A 10,043-nucleotide genomic window follows, 5' to 3' on the forward strand; every position below is an offset into this window, starting at 1 on the left:
TATATATACCGGTATAGGCCTATATATTTATATATGTATATCTATATGTGTGTAATAAATAATAATCAGGCTTAATGTACATTTAATATTCCAAGTTATTTAAGCTACATAATTTTCCAAAAAAACATTATAGGCCTAGTTATTAAATTTATTACCAAACACATATTGATATATTTTCTTTCAAATAATGTGATAGATATGTTATTAATTGAAAATTATTTTCTTCAATTCAGTTTAAAGTCACATTAACTACACGAACAAGGCTCTCCGTACAGTACTATGTATTTCTATTTTGATTCGTTCATATTTTTTTATCGTTCATTTTCTCCGTTGATATAAGTGTATTCCGTTTCTGTCTGTATTCCCTTCTGTCCCTTTTCCACCGGGTCCCATTAAACAGAGGCGTATCCTCATGCCATACCAGATGCGTGTGCAATGGTTGGTAGTTTTATCGATCCTGAGGGAAACGATACGAACACATTTTGACAAAAGGCGTAAAAGCAGTACAGACTATATAATGAATTTTAACAAGTGTTGATCCAAGAGCTAACACGAAGTGTCAAACCATCCTTCACAAGAAAACTCGCCGATGTCCGTACTCAGCATCATACTAAATATCCACGTATACATTCGTGTATTCTTCATATTCTGCTTTCGAAGTTTTACCAGTCAGCACTCGTATCTGCCATATGCAGACTTGTCGACTGTTAAATAACTAATAGTGGAAATAATCTGCATGTCATCGGAATAACAATAATAGGAATTACATATCATAGCAATATTTAACATCGTCGTAAATACAATAATTATGCCATCTACTTGAGTGTATTTCATGTAGGCCTATTTCATTGATATTACTATTTTATGGATTATATAAATACTATTAATAATAGGCCTATTAATTATATATGAACATAGACTTTTTTTTTGTACCAGTTTGATGAATGACAAATTGTCTTAACCCATTTCAGCAAGTACCGTACCGTACCAAATTGCCGACTGCCATTTTTTTTCAGAAACTTGAGATCGCTTCCGTAGTTACTGACGTTTGAGAATTATCAAAAGGTATTGAAAAATTTGTGATGAAATAAAATATCGAACTGAACAAAAAGTCCACGTATTATTTCACTAAAATCTTTCCTAATTGTATGCATTACATTTTTTTGCCCGCTCTTCTAACCGTTGATTTTTAATAATGTGCTACGAAATCTGTTGGAAATTATCAGCTCCAGTGATTGCAGTACCCAAAAGAATAAAAATTTAAATAGGATATTACGAATTATGGGTTTCAGAAATCCATTATAAGGCCCTCAAAATGCTAATTTGTCGGAGCTTCCAGGGGATTCGCCCCTCCCCCTTCACGGGGATCCCTAGGCGGTCGCCCATCATAAGGTCTACTTCGGTCGCAAAACGCACCTCCTCCCCATCGAAAACCCTGCCTTTTAATTATAAGCAAATCCGTTTGATCGCCCTCCCTGTACGTCACTCCTATTTTTTTTTTTTGCGCCCCCACTTTGCTTTATTTTGAGAAACTTGTTACCTCCTCGTTTCGAAAATCCTGGATCCGCCCCTGTGTTTCTAGAGCAAAAAATATAATATCCAGGTTTGGAACTACACAATCAGCTTTGTATGTGTAAGTACAACACGAAACGCCAACGGACATTCGCCGTGAAGATTGAGGTTTTGTTCATTCTTGGTCAGATTCCTTTACAAGATCCAAATTATCGTTCTAAATCACCGTCGACGGCCAGGGTTTTGGGAAGGTATATTATAATATTAGAATTACTTCTATTAATAATAGGCCTAATAAGAAGTGAGATAATTTAAAGAATGAAAGCTTTTTCAATCGCTACTGGTAATTGATTTGCCGTCAAACTTTTGTTGTTTTTCGTTTATTTTTAATGTTTAGAATAAAAATATATAGGCATATACGCAATAAGCCTTTAGGCCTATATAGGGCCTAGGTGGGTATTGTATATAGGCCTACATATGATTTTTAATCACATTTATTAGCGACGTAGTGTATGTACAGGATAATGTTTAACATTCTCGTAAAGCCTAATCAGAAAAACTAATGAGCCACACACTAGACTACATACTTACTGTACCGTATTGTTTGCAACTAGGAACTTGTTTTGCACTTATTTGCAACAACATAATGCCTTAAAGTACAAACAATATGGGTCTACTGTACTTATCATTATCATTAGGCCTATTAATAATATTGATGTCATCATCATCACGATAGTTTATTATTATTATTATTATTATTATTTATTATTACTATCATAATCATTTATCTGAGTATCGTTAGTCAAATATAGTTTATGAAATTATGATACTCTAATAATGATGATGATATTATGATGATAAAGACCTCAAACTGCATATACGGTACTGTATATACGAATACCATTTAAATTATGAGTAATAAGTAATAAGTAATAATAATAAAAATGACATCTTATAAGCCGCACGTATCCATCTCAGAGAGCTGTTGGCGGCGCCATTTCCGCCTTGTCCGCATTTTCTTTTATTACTATATATTTTAAAAAAAATAATATTCTTTACAGTAGTCATGACAGTTTTTTGAAGAAAAATTTTAGGCTGCCAAAATAAGGACTACAAATATATTACAGGCATACGTCATTAATTCTACAAGCTACCGTTACGATTCCCCCACCCCTCAGATTTTTATATTTCGTCATGTGACCGACCAATAAAAACGTGTTGCTAATTTTGCTATTTCTTTTTAAGTTTGATAAGAATTGCCGTTGGGTACAAAATAAGACAATTTTAATTTATCATTTCTTCAATATCAATAAATATATCATTGAATGTAAGATGAAAACGCTGCCGTTTTTCAATAGCTGGAGTAGAAGTAGCAATGGCGATATATATTGCTTTCTGTCGAGAAATCAAAAGTCTTCGTGTAGAAAGGTCATACGGATTATTATTATTCAGTAAGATATATCAAAGACGACGCTAGCAAAAAAAGACCATTGTTAGGAATTCAATACTTTACACTCACATGTTCTTTTATCAGACCAAACTACAATAGATTGCTAAATTGTTATAATAACTCAAGATTGGTGCGCTAAAAGCATTGGTAAATGTACATGATTTTCACGTTAGGTCTTTTCACGCACGTATTATTTTTGCTGAATATAAACATGTTACGTCCTCGGTTCTTACTATGTAAACGTTAGCTACATTTATATGTATTGATATTTAGCGTAACACCGGAATCTTTATTTGAACAAGAAAACTGGTTATTTTGTTTAAAAATGTACATTTGAAACGAGAAACAGGTTATAAAGGATAGTATTTTTCAAATAAATCACCCATTGTTTACTAAGATGTGGAGTATTTTAGATTTATATGATTTTCTTTTGTTTTGATTATTTAAGTTAACGTGAGGTTATCCAGCTTAGTAGAACGTGAGCAGTGGTGGGATCTGGCCGTGAAATATTTTCAATATAATAATAGTCCTATTGTAAATAATTATGCTTATTCAGCCTAAAGTGTTAGGCGTGTCATAAAGAATCAACAATAACAATAGGTCTATTGTAAAAAATGTTAATATAGTTCATGTTCATTAATAATATGGAATAATATTAGTAGGCCTAAGAATACAAATATAATATATTATATTAACTATGATATTTAAAGAGTTAATAACAATAGTACGGTAATAAATATAATAAAAATAATATTAAAGATATAAAAAAGTATCATCCTTTCATAAACGTTGACTGTATCATACTGTATATAACTCTACAGAAAGAATAGGGTAGGCCTACATACATACATACATACATACATTGAAGCATTTATATAGCGATATTTAATGAATATCACAGCCCTTTTTGTATTTTATTAATAGATTTTAGCAATGAAATACTTCTAACTGTAGACAAGCCGGAAAATGGAGAGAGAGAGAGAGAGAGAGAGAGAGAGAGAAAACGAAAATTTAACACAACGCAATCAAACACTATCCATCAATTTAATGTTAGCACTGTTTTTCTATAGCAAACTATAGCGAAGTAGGCCCTACGATTTATTGAACAAAATTCCATCTATATCGTTGGTGGTACAAATTGTGATCGTTGCAACTTTTACGGTTGTTTCTATACCTGAAGCTACTGTAGATTAACTAATTCATCAATTTCGTTTGTTGACAATATTGGATAGAATGGCAGAAGCCTCTTCAAAGCCGATTTTATTAACTGAATACCGTTACATGCAGGTTAATTGAGATTAGATTGTTATGCATCATGTTCGTTTGCTAAGTTGCGTACAGTAAAAAGGTAGATGTTCTGAATTTTATAAGAACAATATTTGTGATCATATGTATAGGCCTACTTGTTACTAATTGTTCTTTGGTTTACTTCTAGGCCTATGACGCTTATTCCTTGTGGTTACAAAGCGCTAACTACCCTCCACTGTAATGAATTCCTCCGTCAAAACCCACCCCCAACCAAAACCAATAGAATATGCTATCTTGTACCGTATATACTGTACAGTATCAGTTATTTCAAATTGTGTAATTTTTTTTTGTACACATATACAGTGTAGTACTGTACGTTTTCTTATATGCTTTTTGAGCAATTTCATTTGACATTAATTAGGTACTTTGCTGTTTTGTTCTATTACACATCTTCAATTCCTTTTGCTCATCAATCAGCTTTACAAACCCTCTGATATGGTTAATTGTTTCCGTGCTCTACATTGCAAATTATTTATGCTACACACATCCACTACACTCTTCATTTCCATTCACATTTTTTTTGAAAATGTCAAGTCTACATTTACTGATGAGAAATATTAAAAGTGATAATATTAATATAGTACCGATGGTAATAATGATTCTAATAAGGAAAGTAATATTGAAGTTAAAAATAATGATTAAATCAGTTATCGTTAATACAGGTCTCCCTCTGATTAAAAACCCCATCAATTAAGAAAGACTACCTTCAAAGTCAGACCACGTTTCTTTATCCTTATAATGGTTAATTAAAAAAAAAGAAACATTAAAAAATCCAGTTCTACAATTGGTCTTTATTGAATGTAGAACAGTATTTAATTGTTAGTGCTTTTTTTTACACTTACACTTTAAATGACCCAATAACCCATCTATGGGTAATATTGCACTTATAATTTATTAGAGAAACATTACACAATAGTTATGGTTAGGGTTATTAATTAGCCTCGACCTACAGTAGGCCTATAGCCTATCTTTTTTTAAAAAATAAATATTTTCTTTAAATTGAGATGCATTCTTAAAGGATTGGGAAAGACACGTCATTGACGCTTTAATGATTAATAAAATTGACAGAAAAAATGTTTACTGTATTTGTAATAATGATGTTCATAGAAAATAGTTAACAACATGCCTTGAAGTGTGTGATACGCCTCATTATGTCAATAAGTTTATAGTACAACGTAGCATTATTATTAATAATACTGTATAATATGATTAAGAAGTTTGACAGCCGGAATGATAATAAAGAGAACCTTTCACTCCCGATTTTTCAGATCCATAAAACCCGATTTTATTCCTATTTGGAGAGCTGTTTGTCAGAGCGTGTCGTCTGCGCGTGTGAGCACGAGGAAATACGCGTGGTAGCGTGCTGGTCTTATCTATGAAATCGATATTAACTGAAATTACTAGGATTGAAACATCACGTTCTGCCCTTGGGCAATGGCCCCACGTTTTACTAAGTGATTCCAATATTAGGCTAAGGCCCCGCGTAAAAAAAAACAAAAACAAAACAAAAATAAAACCAATAATGTATCTAATAGACTAAGCCATTGTACTACAGGTGCTCTCAAAACAATTACATATCTAGCTTGGAGATTATTTTTTATAAGTAATGGGAAAGAAGAATTATAACCTCCTATAAACTATTATTTGTTCGTCATGAAAATTAAAAACAGTTAAAAATAGCTATGTTTCATCTAGTAGGTGTAGTTGTAACCTACTAGTGCCTATTGTACAAGAAAAACCAATTAAAATTTAATAATAATTATATTAATTATTAATTATAATATTAATTAAATAATTTAAATATTAATTAATAATTAATTATTAATTATTATATTTATTAATTATATTATAATATAATAATTGATTTATTTAAAAATATAATAGGCCTATTATGTTAAACTTTCATACATAATACAGAAACAAAATTAGGCTATAGGCCTATGTCACCACGAGTACTAGGAAAATTATTATTATTACAAAAACGCTGATATAGCGTACGCATATAATTTCTGATTTACTGTAGACCCTAGCATACAATTGGTCTACCTGCTAAGGCTACAATAAGATTTTAATATTGGGCTAAGTAAGCACATGCAGTTAAAAGCCTTCATTATTAATTAATAAAAGGTTCTCATAATTGGTCAAAAGTAAAGCATTTTCTTCAATAATAATAATAATAATAATAATAATAATAATAATAGCAATAATAATAATAATAATAATAATAATAATAATAATAATAATAATAATAATAATAATAATAATAATAATAATAATAATAATAATAATAATAATAATAATGGTAGATTTATATTATAGTGCATATTGTTGAGCCCTCTATGCGCTTCACATTATCATCACCCCCGTCATTGGATTAAACGCCTATGGAACACAAACTGAAGCTCCCTCCATAACATTGCAGCAGCTACATCAGTGCATTTTGGCATTTAACTCTACCAGGTTCCCATTTTATACTCCTGGGTGGAGAGAAGCAATGCAAATAAAGTGCCTTGCCCAAGGACACAAGTGAAACGCACAGCGAAGTATTGGAAACGTAACCCTACTCGAGGTTTTGAAACCAAACCACTTCCACTTCTTTAACTGTTGTGTCTGCTTTAACTTATTAAGTCTTTATGATTTAACAATACGTACACTAATTATAAGAGGTATTTTGTAGACATTGAAAAGGGTTATTCTGATTCAAAGAAGCCGATCATTTGGGACCCCTGGTGTTCTAGGGGCTTAGGTACAGGCGTGGGTGTATTTTTACCAAATACTATTTATGATTTATGAGTAAACGCCTCCCTTATATTCCAACCACTGCTAAAGTAATACTGCACATACTGATAATCTGCCGAATATAGGCCTACCAGACTGTACCGGTACCCATGAACCAAGTTGTATCGTTGATTACGGTAGCAGTTGAGCAGAATAACAATAAACATTATATTTTAAAGGTTTGATAATATGTGAATTGTCCTCCACGGTAGCCACCCAAGAAGACGAGGGATGATGATTATTCGGCCGCACTGAAGATATTTAAGAAAACAAAAATAAATGACAGTCGAAAGTGATCGTCTCACCGCAAACTGATCGATAGGCTGAAAAATATATGAGTATGGGAAACGACCGTTCGTAAGCGGACTGGAGGGAAAAAATAAATAAGTTGCTATCTAACAATTCTGTGTCATCGCCATTAGATTAATCTCCGGCTATAGCAATCTATTTGCCTGTTAATGGCCGAAATCCATGTCCCATAGCAGAGAAAGAAAATTGAACAAAGTGACAAATTACATCGCAAAGTTAGTTCGTGGTCGTACACTGTACGCTCCACATATACGGTTAGTGTAGTGTTGTGAAAGTTCAGTCGGTATTATTCTGTATAGTATTAGTATTATCATACTGGTTATAATTAGCAAACACGTGGTCCTCCAGGGAAACAGATCTTTTCTGCAATTCAAAAATCCTGTTATTGGGCTCGTTAGGATGGCGATGTTCGGCCCCACGATGCTGGATTGGTGAACAAGGTTAGTAATCGAATTCAGTACTTTAAATTCCATTAAAAAAGTACAAATCAATTTGTTACGCATCTTTTCATTAATTTGTCACAGCCAGACGAAAGATCTGATCCTTACGCAATTTAACGAGTGTAGAGCGTGCGCAAAAACCCACTGGAGTCAGGGGAATCAACCCAGGATAAAACTGTTTTGCCTGACAAGCCGTACTTTTGCTAGTTGGTTTAGTAACACTTGCAAACAAAACAATGTAATTTGTATGTAAAATATATGCCAATGAAATCGGTCACAGCTGAGAGGAGCTGAAAAATATTAGTTTGATAGTTATGATTTTGCAGGATTGCATATACAGCGAAACAACGCATATGTTTCTTATTCCTCGTTTAACTTTATCGTTCTTTATTCAAGAATACGTTGACTGACAAAACGTATCAACATTTACCGTAAGCTCAGTTTAATGCAGACATATGTTAAGTTGAAATTCTGAAGAAGATTTCAATGAAAGAAACATTTTCTGGAAAGTAATTAACTAATGAGCGTTTGATAGCCAATTCATAGCCTCCCTCTCAATTATATCTACAACAATTGTAGCTTATAATATTGGAACGCTACGGTGCGCATTGCGATTCCTGACAGCGCAATGTTATTAAGCGTTTGCGATATTTTTTTTCTAGTATTGAGTATTACTAATGCATGTTTAAAGTTAAATTACAGTAATTCATCTGTCAGCAATTAATACAATAAAATACATTGGCCCTAGTTGTTATTATTAAATAGGCCTATTATTGTTGCTTAACACTTTTAATATATCATCAGTTTATATTATATAATCAATAAATGGATCTATGGTCTAATGGTTAAATGCTTTAATTTTAAACATTATTTCATATAGGCCTACATACATGTAAGGATATAGGCCTACGCATATTTATCAATTTATGTATTGATCCTATATTTTGTTAAAATCAATAAGGCCCAATCGATCTAAAGTAGCAGCATGGTTCGTGGTCATTGGCCTTTTTGGTAATTAGTGTTTTCTTAATTAAGGCATATGTATAAAAGCCTTCAATAATTCTATAGCGTTTTAATATACAAGCAAATTGTTTCACTGTACAACAAAGAAAAATAAATTATAAAGCCGAAACAAGAACACAATAATTACAATGTATCCATTGTTAGTTATGCAGCTATATAAAATGAATCAAACTATAAGCCCACGATCAATAAACGTTTCACTTAAATTATATTGCCGTGAACTCGACTTTCAACTAAAAATAATAATAATACTGAAAATAGGCCTACAGTAAAATGGTTAATAAAGAATGATCATACTTAACGCGATATTCGATATTATTTTACGATTATAATGCAATCGACGCTCATCGAAATATTAATGTAATTATTGGCAAATTCTTTTTTAATTACTAACGTAGATACATTTAGACATAAATTTTCTTTTGAAATATTCACGGTGAATGGGCCTATAGTATGTTTTCTTTATTTAAATTAGACCAGTAAACCTACCGGTATCTATTTATCGGATAAACTACATAATTTCTGCTGCAATCTAAAAAAAAAAGAAGAAAAAAAAAAATCAAAGATGAAATAATTTATCAGCTTTCGCCGAACTGTGATGCTTACTAGGAAAATCTTCAGATTAATTATTAAATACCAGCAAAAAGGAACTGCATATCATGAAACAAAATGGGCTGTGCATGCAGATAGGGCGAAAATTGTTGTTGTTGTTTTTTTTTTTTTTATTTTGTTTGTTTTTTTTTTCAAATTTTGGATCGTTACGGTACAGCTCAAAGGCAAGTCAGTGAGCTAATCAATAGGGTCCTGGATATATCCTAAAATGTGTAGAGTAAGCTAATATACATGATACATTTTAAATGGTTTAGAGTAAAAATTATCTATTTACAAAGCTCTCTTTTCGGATATTCTCTCTTGTTCTAATTAGGCCTATTTAAAATGAGGGCGTAGCTGGTCTCTGTCATTCACAGTGCGTCGAAAACTAGCGCTGTTCCATGCATGTGGAAAGTGTTCCTACCATTAGTACCAGTTTCTACCATTCGTATTCGATATCCCAAAAGAAGCCTTGCTGGCTCAGTTGTTGGTTAAAGAGTCTTCATACAACAGCAGACCCTAGATCGAGTCCTGGTTGAGGCATTTTTATACAACTAAAGTTTCCTCTTATTTTACGTTGAACATACGTACATTTATTTTATATATAGGCCTATTAGATTATATATATATAT

This window comes from Anneissia japonica, unplaced genomic scaffold, assembly GCF_011630105.1.
Source record: "Anneissia japonica isolate Jap-2015-1 unplaced genomic scaffold, ASM1163010v1 scaffold288292_len1863012_cov191, whole genome shotgun sequence".
In the NCBI taxonomy this organism is placed as follows: Eukaryota; Metazoa; Echinodermata; class Crinoidea; order Comatulida; family Comatulidae; genus Anneissia; species Anneissia japonica.